Consider the following 9,021-nt stretch of genomic DNA (forward strand, 5'->3'; position numbering starts at 1 on the left):
TTCTTTGGCAACACTTTATTGGGGTCAGTTTTACCATCAACAACTTTTAGAGGTTCGACTTCCATGTTGGGATTAAGGACTTGCGTCCCCTTATCATCTTGCTTAGGGTTTCTCTCCACAGGTTTTAATTTGTCTTTGTTAGCTTCTTTACCCTTTTGATCTCTTTTAATGACCCATAAATCGGAAGCTTCAGCGCCATTGATACATATAACTTCAATAAGACCAACTCCACTGCCACTAAGTAGCTCCTTTGCAATAGCTTTCCCTCTTTGCAATATTTGTTTCAGTCCCTCATCTTGCTAGAGATTATTCCCTTATGCTCGATGGTTGACTAGATCTAGCTATTTACTTTCTTGTTGAAGAGAGCTAACCTTGCTCCAATAGGTACTAGCTAAATGGCCGGACTTCTCACATATGTCACATTTAACATTTAGACAATTTCTAGGGAAGTGTTGGCTGCCATACCACTTACAGCTGAATCTTGAGAGGGCACCCTCTTCAGGGTGTCAACTCTCTATCAAATTATGATGCTTCTTAAGGAAATTGACATCAACAACTATTTGCCTATATTGTTTGGTAATCATATCGGTATAGTGCTTTATCATATCCTTAACTTTGCCAAGGATATTTGAGGCACTTGACTCATAACTACAATCATCTACATGTCATTCCATTGGCCTAACCACTTGATTGGGAATTGTTTGGTGATTTCCTAGAACAACATTATGATTTAATGTTTGGCCTCCAATACTTGGTGGAGCCACCTAACTAGCCATAGGCATGATCACAGTGGGAGGAGCTGGCAACATGGGCACATTCGAAATCATGCTTCCTCTTGCATTAGATGTGCTCATGGGCATCCCTTGACCTCCGTTTGTCAATGCTAAAGTATTTCCAACACCTAGATTTGAATTCGAGTTTTGCCTAGAGATATAGGCCACTTGTAATTGCAACTCTACCTCCTCTGCTCGTGTAATAGCCATATCAATGTCAGTAAGAGCAAAACTGCTCAACTACACCTATATGTTAAAGTCCAACCCATGCAAAAAGTATTGTAGCTGACCAACAGTTGGAATGGGAATATAGGTCTACAACTCATGAAATACTTCAATTTCATGGCATAACCTCAAACATTCTCATGAGGTTCATGACGTGTTACAATGAGAACATGTAGCCAATAGTAGCCTCCCCTTTCAGGGGCAAACTCTCTTCGAAAGGCCGAAAAGAATAAATTTATCATAGTTATGGTTCCAGTCTCTAGGGTGTGATACCATATTGCAACTTGTCCTTTCAGAGTCATATTAAAGAACATCATCAACTGTCCTTCATCTTGGATTCAATAGTTGAACATTAACTTTTGGAACTCATTAAAATGAAGTTTCGCATCTTCCTGTGCTAACCCATTAAAAATAGGTAGAGAGAATCCTAAGGCTGGCAAGTTCGACATTCCTGCTAGGATTGCAATGAGTTGCACCATGACGACCAGATTCGCTAAAGGAGTTTGAACGATGGGAACTATCACTCCACTCGAAGTGGGCTAACTAATTGGAAGAGGGGAAGTACTGGAACTTCCTCCTCCTCCTAATGGGCTATGCGTCGGACTAGGGTTGCTAAGACCCCTCCCTTGTAGGGATATCGGACCACTCCTTTGAGGAGAATTTCTCCTAATAATTTTGGCCCGTTGTCTAGCCCATTTGGCTCTTTCTTGCTTCTAAAGCTCGGCTTGATAGTCTTGTGAATCTATTTCACTACCTTTTGGCATACACTAATAAATTGATCCCTATCGACCAAGATTCGGAGACTGCCACTTATTAGCAACTCCTAGCAAATGCACCACCTGTCGGGACCTAAAATGGGCCCAACGTTGGCTCTATGGCACTAGCTGGGCCTCTAATGTACACCCAAACCACCCCTCACAGCCTCGCGACTAGGATCGTCTAAGGGGTATACTACCCCAACCTCTAATACAGAACTTTGCATTTGTATGGATTGTAATCCAATGGATAAATCTTCCCACACTCCTCACAGGGAGTCCCTACACATATCGATGTAATACACCACATAAGCACAGACAAAGGGAGCGCCCCTCAGCTAATTGCCATGGCCCCACTATGGCACTCCTACACCTCAGGGATTGGCCCCAAGATGCACCATGTGAATACATAAAGCACGTATGAAACATGATCCACTCTTTTAATCGATCAATCCAGGAGATAATAGATAGTCCTCATTGAATATTCCCCAAGGAATGAACCACTAACCCTACAACTTAGGGTACCTCACCTCCTCAATATACGTCATTGTTCATGAAAATAATTGTTGTGCATCCAGGATGATACCATGTTTTCTATGCAATGCAATTGTGTATGGTTTATAGTGCCCGAATAATTTCCTCACTAACAACTAGCATTGTGAAGGTGCAAAAACATGTCTTTGCATGCGTTTCTTCTAACCGAGATTGCTACCTTGCTTGGGGCCAACACCGAGCATGCTGGTGCTACTAGACTCTCTTAATTTTAAACCACATGTATCCTATATGCCATGCATTGGAAAAAATCACAATTCAGCATATTACCAGTCATTAACAACCCCCTTCTTCCTACCGCTTAAGATTGTGCACTTGATGGTAGGTTTAGAGAGGATTTTTTATATATTTTTCCTTCATAAAAGTAATAAATACCCACTTTAACATAAAGATAGGGCTGAACTGAGGCTAAACCTCATGCCTCAGCCTTATCATATGTTTACAAACACAAATGTTATGTTTTTCTATTTTTCAGAAGTAAAAATTTTATTTTCTCTCTTTTTTTCTTATTTATATTAATATATTTTGATTTACTAATTTAGAGTGATTGATCTTGCTAAGAATTATTTTTATCATATTCCATCCCATACGAACACTATATGCACAACAAAACCCCAAAACCGCATGATTTTTCTTTAAATCTTAATGTTGCGAGTTTTGTGTGTTTATAAAGAAATTATTAGATGAGTGATTTTTCTTGGTTTCTTTAACATTTCTAATATATCAGAGTATTGACAACCAAATGCAACCATTTTCAACCAAAATTTATCATAAAACAATAAAATCTACCGCTTACTCATAAAATCACACCTTCTTATGACGTACATATCTCATGATTGGAGGCCCGCTGATGCTTCCCAACAACCATTGACGATCCTTCCAACCTAGATCTACGCTCCTTTACACTCCAACATCATCCCACGATCAAAATCTGTCATCTCAGCCCACCCCCTTCTCTCATAAAATCAAGCATGGGAACACGTAGCAAGAGAGGAGAGATGAGAGAGGAGAGAGAAATACTGAAAATCAAAATTTTGATTCCTTGGCTGAAAATCTACATGCTCATAGTCAAATTGAAGCCCTTGAGGAGTAGATCAGGGATGTGCAATCATCTCTTGATGATTCCCAGCGTTGGAGAGACACCAAATCCCACAAATTTGGGGTGCAAAAAAATTTGTGCCCCCTCCCTCCTCACAGTTGATTTCTTGAAATTTTTAATCATTAACATTTCATTTCGTGTGATTTGCATGCATTTATCAAATAACCGATTCACTTCTCGCATGTTCACTCTCCCAACAAGTGGATTTTTGCATTTTGGAGAGGCAAACGAACTTGGATCTAGCTAGGTAACTCTGTGGTGATGTCAAAATCTATAAACTTCGCCTCTGTCATGCACTTTCTGGCTCCTAGGTCACATAGCTACTTTAGAATGACAAACCTTGCAGGGATTAAATGGGGGGTCAAACGACCTCCTAGATTGACAAACTGAGATTTGTGTTGTGTTTCTAGCATCAAACTCCATCTAGAAACACTCCAACTCATTGATCCGTAACTATTTAATTTTACAAAGCAAGGTTTACTCTCTTCTAGCTCAAACTTGGTCACATCATAGTCAACAACATCCTTTGGAGTCACACTCAAGATTCTCAACTTTACTCAACTCAATCTTCTCAACATCACTACTTACATGGAAATCCCCAATTTTTCATCACATTCAACTTCATCACTGTTAAAATGATGGATCTAGAGCATGGCTATGGAGGTTGAAAGAGGAAGAGTGAGCTCATGATACCATAGACATTCAGACTGACTGTTACACAAGTGAATTAGGTTCCAAGATTGAAGCTTGGACTCATAAACATGATCTTATGTTTTGACAATGACACAGACACTTTGCTGGAAGTACAAAAGTACTATGATATTGCATTCAAAAAGAAAGCAAGTTACAATGCTTTATAGGAATAGACTAGGATGCACTTTCCACCACTCTGCATATGGGATTCTGCATCCTGATCCCACACTGCTCCATACAAAGAGGCTAAGCTGGGTGTGATTGCCAATATCTCAACACCCCTCCTCAATCACAACCAAAGAAGTACAAAGTGTGTAGAGGCTTTAGTGAGCAACCACCTAGAAAGTGTGGGCACACCACAAACATGGTAAACACCAGAGGCTATCGTAGAAAAGGCTAAGTGTGGTTACCAAAGACATGGTGGACATCCAGAGGCTATAATAGGGGCCTCACAAAGTGTACAGAGGTTGTAGTATAAGGTTACATGAGGAGTTTACAAGCTTATGTCAAAAGCATTAGGGCTAGGCAATACAAGGCTAAAAAAGTCTATCAGAATAGGAGTACAAGGACTGATGAGGCTTGTCCTTCTCCTGGTGGTCTTCTTCTTCTTCTTCTTCTTCCTTTGCTCCATGGTCTTCTTCTTCTTTAACAACAGCTAGATATGCCTTTTGAGACCTCTTCTTGGCATGACAAAATTTCTCTGTGTGCCTGATCTTTTTGCAAAAGTCACATACCAGCTGATCTTTCTTGCCCTTGTACCTATTATCGACATATAACATTTGTTCATCTTTATATGTGCTTGGCTCTTCTTTGGATTTTATCTTCTTTTTTTCTTCTAAGCAAGGAGGCCTTAATGTCAACCAGTTTAGGACTAGGCATGTTGATTAATGTAGTTGACACATTATTATAATCAGGAGGCATGCTTTTTAACAATACACCAATACAAATACCTTCATCCATCTTAAGATCAATCCCTGCAAGCTGAGTTAGGAGACTTTCCATGTAGTTTAAATGAGTTACAAGAGATGTGTTTGATTTCATATCTAGCCTGAAAAATTCAATCAGTAATCCATACTTAGATGACTTAAACAAAGTATCTAATCTTTTCCATGTATCATTAGAGGTTTCACAAGTATCCACATGGTGGATGTAGCTATTATCCAATTCCAACTTAACGATGGCATGTGCTTTGTCATCATTCTTTTGCCAAGTAACTGCAAGGTTTGCATCCTAAGGCTTCTTCTCTTTGCCATTAGTAATGGCCCAAAGACCCTTCCTCATCAGGATGAGCTTGATGCAGGTTTGCCAAGTGTGAAACCTGACCCCTTTGAACCGAACAGTTGGAGAGTCCTTGCCCATGCTGGAGCAGCAATTCAGTACCAAAACTCTCAGATTTGAGTAGAGAAGATTTAATTGTGTCAAGAGACACAAGGAATGTAGTGTCAAATAACACTTGATAAGTATCAATAAATACTATGCTTTCAAGCACTTGATTAGGGTAGAATCTGATTCAATCTTACATTCTTCATTTTTGTCTTCCTCATTTTCAAAACTTTGTGCTATCTTGCTCATTCTCATCTTCCTTGCTATCATTAGTCTGAATTGGCTTTCTTATTGTCATGTCAAACTTTCTACATAAGCTTTGCGGGTTGTAAACTCTCATCATCCTCAATTGGCTTCCTTCAATCATTTGGATTCAGAACTTCTTAATATAGGCTTGTGTAATCAAACATATGTATGCTCCTCCATCAATGTAAGCCTCTGCAATATCTTTGCCCTCGGACATTAATAATTGGGGAGATGTTAAGTGATTCTTCTACATTCAGTATCCTCAATATCCCTTTCTTCTTTTCCTTTGCGGCCTTAAGATTTACTAGCCTCTTCCACTCTCTTCTCATCTTTGGACAAAGCTCCATGAACTGAGTAAAGAAGATATAAGCTTTTCTTTTGAGTAGATCCTTTTACATGTCATAATCATCTTCTCTTTGCCCTAGAGGTATGCCAATTGGATGGTAATGCCTTCTAGTAGCTCTAGCCTTAACCTCTCCCTACTTTGCAATCTCCTTGATCTTCCCTATCTGGACCATAGCATCTTCCTTTCCCTTTTCTTGTGAAAAGTGCAGATTTAGACCATGGCATGAGCTATGGAGATTGGAAGATGAAGACTAAATTCATATTGACATAGAGAATGTAGACCAACTATTACACAAGTGAATTAGGTTCCAAGATGGAACCTTGGACTCATAAAGACAATGTTCTGTATGAGACTGACAATGACACTAACTGAAAGAGGAAAGCATCATGATATTGTATTCAGCATTGTGAAAGTGATAGTCAAGTACAATGCTTTATAAAAGTTGCATAGGTAGCATTCTGCACCATTGTGCTTATGGGATTCATGACCTCTTCTTAGACTGCTAGTGATTTCCTTGCCCACTGCTCCATACAAAGAGGCATACAAGAGGGTGTGCTTGCAAGATTCTCAACACCCCTCCTCAATCACAACCATGGGAAAGTGTTAAGTGTATAGAGGTTGTTGTGAGTGGAACCTTGCTAAGTGTGGGTATGCCATAAACATGGTAATCATCTAGAGGTTGTCGCAGAAAAGGCTAAGTGTGGGTACCACAAACATGGCTGATGTCCAAGGGCTGTTATAAGACCTATCTAAGTGTGTAGAGGTTGTTATGCATAGGCTACATGAGGAGTTTACATTGCTTATGAAGGGAGCATTAATGGCAAGTACATATAATAAAAAATTCTAGTAAAAATTAGGGTCAATGACCAATAGGCCCTTGTGGTTTTTAGTATTTTTAGATATGTCATTATGAATCTTCTTGTCCTTCTTCATGTAGTCCACTTTGCTCTTTTTGATATTGTACTTGTCCTTCACTTTGCTTGTAGCTTTAGGGTCCTCATGGTTGATCTTGTTCTTCTTCTTCTCCACTTTGTTTGCATCTTTCATCTTTTGGTCCTCTTCTTCATGGTATTCTTTTTCATGGACTTTGTTTGCATTAGTCTTCATGTCCCCCTCAAGCAAAGATATCATCATCTTTGAGGCAACATGAGTGTCTTCAGAGTCTTTAAATAAGATCATTGATTGTTCTTTGATGTAGGCAACTCCATGTCTTCCTGCAAGTGGGTCAAACAAGTCTTCCATGTAATGCAAATGGGCAACAAGAATAATGTTTCTTTTCATGAGCAATAACCACTCAAGATACTTTATACTTGGCATAGAATTTGTGTAAAAAAAAACACAAGTAAAAGTAGTGTGAAAAATACACTATATAGTATCAAGAGATACTAGTAAAACTTAATGTTGTTTGCTTGAGCTTCGAGTTCTCAAGATCTTCAAATTTTCATCAATCTTCTCAGCTTCAAAATGGCTTCGCTTGATTGAGGTTGATCAGTAACAAAGTTGACTTGTAGTGTGTTGAAAAACATGTAGTGGTAGCATAAAATTTCACTATGCTTGATGCTTGTACTTCAGTGAAAGCTTCAAATCTTCAAAAGCTTTCAAAGGCTTGCATGTTGGATACTAAAATATTGTTGGAGCTTTCGTGAATTGATGGATCTGAAATTCAGAACCTTGCTTGAGTTCAGTTGGTGAAAAAAAGGTAAAATATGAGCTAGATGAAACTTAGCTATGGAGTTTTAGGGTTTCCAAGAACAAGGGCCTAGTTTTTCACTTTGTGCGGATTGTATACTCAATCATTTCCAAAATTATTTTTATGGAAATGAAGCTCGGCTAATGGCTTCCAAAGTCCTATGATCATGATCAACATCGCACTGCTACATGGAGAGGGGTCAGGGTGTACGATTAGCACGAGCACAGTTTTGAACAGTGTGACAAAATTTCAGTAATGCTGAAGCATATGATGGCCAATGTTGCACTTTGAGGTACCAAGAACCAACGCCTTGAGTAGAGGAACAATCCCCAAAAGGAAACACTGAGAAATACGACATGTAGAGTGAGATATGAAGGCTCCAAGTGGACAGGGTAGAGGCTGGCTATGGCTGCCAAACAATGGGTATGAGATTTAGGTGAAGAATGGGAGTCATACACTCAAATTGAGCTGGACTGAGATGAAGAGGAGCTGAGAGGAGTTAAAGGAGAACTAGCCCATGCTCAGTTGAGCTCTAATACCATGTGAAAAGTGCAGGTCTAGAGTATGGTAGGAGCTATGGAGGTTGGAAGATGAAGACTAAATTCATATTGACATAGAGAATGTAGACCAACTATTACACAAGTGAATTAGGTTCCAAGATGGAAGCTTGGACTCATAAAGACAATCTTGTGTATGAGGCTGGCAATGACACTAACTGAAAGAGGAAAGCATCATGATATTGTATTCATCATTGTGAAAGTGATAGTCAAGTACAATGCTTTACAAAAGTTGCATAGATAGTATTCTGCACCATTGTGCTTATGGAATTCGGGACCTCTTCCTAGATTGTTAGTGATTTCCTTGCCCACTTCTCCATACAAAGAGGCATACAAGTAGGTGTGATTTCTAGATTCTCAACATTTCTCTCCATCTCTCACCAGCCTTACTGGTCTATGGTTCATCTCTCTCTACTTCTCTCCTTCTCTTAATAGTAGTTACTACATCAGCCCTTTTGTTAGCAGCTAGACTGCAATTCAATACACTCTTTTCTTTCTCCTCAATGGTTGGACCTCTCGAAGTGGATGGCTCATGGATCTCAATCTTGTAGTCATTCTACTTGTTAGGCATGTTCTTTGGGAGTGGATATATATCACAGCCTATCCTTCTAGATTGTGGACAATTTGGACTTATGTGACCAATACAAAGCTTTCTCATCAGAGGGGTATTCACCTTCTAGGTAGTCAAGGAAGATAGGGCATCTCTGATATACCTCCTCATCTCACTCTTGCTCTATTTGGTAATCCTCATACATGCATTGA

The sequence above is a fragment of the Lygodium microphyllum genome, chromosome 22 (genome assembly GCF_053477565.2).
Source record: "Lygodium microphyllum isolate KBCC chromosome 22, Lygodium_microphyllum_v1.1.10, whole genome shotgun sequence".
Lineage (NCBI taxonomy): Eukaryota > Viridiplantae > Streptophyta > Polypodiopsida > Schizaeales > Lygodiaceae > Lygodium > Lygodium microphyllum.